Raw genomic sequence first — 1,632 nt, forward strand, 5'->3', positions numbered from 1 at the left:
GTTTTTTTTCCCTGTCCAGACACTAATATAATTTCTAGAATCCAGAATAGCTTATATAAAATATTACCCTTGTCATGAATTATATTCATGCAGATATGCTAGCAAGAAATACACACATTTTCTTTTTAGAAGGGGTTTAATACCTAGACAAAGAATTTGACAATACTTTTAAAATCTTAAAATCATTGTTTTGTTGATATATAGTTGGGAAAAAAAGCCCCAAACACTATTAATTGAAAAAAAAAGGTAATAAGCAACAACATGGAAGCTGGCCTACATTGTTTCGCTTTTCTTTGTGAAGATTCATTATGTGCTTATATGTTTTAAAATCAGAAGTGATAATTTTTGAGCTGTGGATACTGCAAGACAACATGGGATCTACCTGGGTTTTGCATGTGGGAAGCAAAGCTCTTTGATCAGAGCTTAAAATTAAAATAGTTGTAATAATGTGACAGTGTCTGACACGGGCAGCTTTGACGATCAGGGGCAGTACCCATCAAACTACCCTACAAAAGTGCAGAAAATGAATAATTAACTCTTTTTTTTTTCTTGAATGAAGGGCTCCATTTGGAGTCAGTGTTATCCTTCCGGTCAATCCTACTCGCTGTGTTTACCTCCCAAGCTGGTGTGCAGCCTGTTGATCTTAGTGAGAGAGTTGGCTGTTGGTGACTCTTTAACTGAGTCACCACTGAGTGTTTCCATTAGCAAGTTCACAACAGTCCCATCTGCAGCTCTGGCCTGCCGCATCACTTCTTCTGGGATTGTGCACCACTGGCATGGGTACCAACTTAGCCATTAAGATTTAAGAGGAAGAGGACCTTCCCTTGCCATGAGCTGAATTTTCTCAGTTTGATTGATTTCTTGCCACTTTTCCTTTCTACTTGAACTGCTATTCACCAGTTGCATGCAAGTATAAATTACTCTGCAGTTCAGCAGAACCTTCAGGGGAAGCTTCAGGGACCTACTGGACATGCATGAAGTTTCTGTCAGAAGATCTTTTCCCCCTCTTAGTCTTAAAAGGAAAAAAGGACCCACTTTGTTCATTGTTAATGTTTCAAATGTGTATTAGGGCTTCACACTGCACAGTTTGGTTGCTGGTGTTTTTCCCCTCACAAGGATGGTGAGTCATATCTATTCCAGTTTAACAGCTCCTCTGATCTTAACAGAATGCCCTCAGCAGAAACATCCTTGAATAATACAGACCACTCACATAGATCAGATTGCTTCTGCCTGATGTGTTGCCCCATTCCAGGCAGCTTTACTTACCCATGAGAACAGTGTGTGCTACAAGCCCCCGCTCTCACTGGGGTCCTCAAGCTGTTATTCTTCCTCAGCAATGGGGATCAAGAGAGATGACAGTGAATGTAAATGTGGGAAGGTACTTTTACAGTGCCACTGATTTTATGTGGGAAGGTATTTTTAAAACGTCAGTGATTTTATGAAGCAACCTTTGCCACTCTCCCAGATAATTACTTCTCACAGTAATGATAAAGAAAGGTAAAATATTAACAGTATTGATAATTAACAGTAATGAATTAACTGAATTAACAGTAATGATACTTCCAAATTAATTAGGAAAATATCACAAGGATTAAATAGGAAGCTGTTAACATGTCATTAGATTACTATTAG

The sequence above is a fragment of the Catharus ustulatus genome, chromosome 3, assembly GCF_009819885.2.
Source record: "Catharus ustulatus isolate bCatUst1 chromosome 3, bCatUst1.pri.v2, whole genome shotgun sequence".
NCBI classification, from domain to species: Eukaryota; Metazoa; Chordata; class Aves; order Passeriformes; family Turdidae; genus Catharus; species Catharus ustulatus.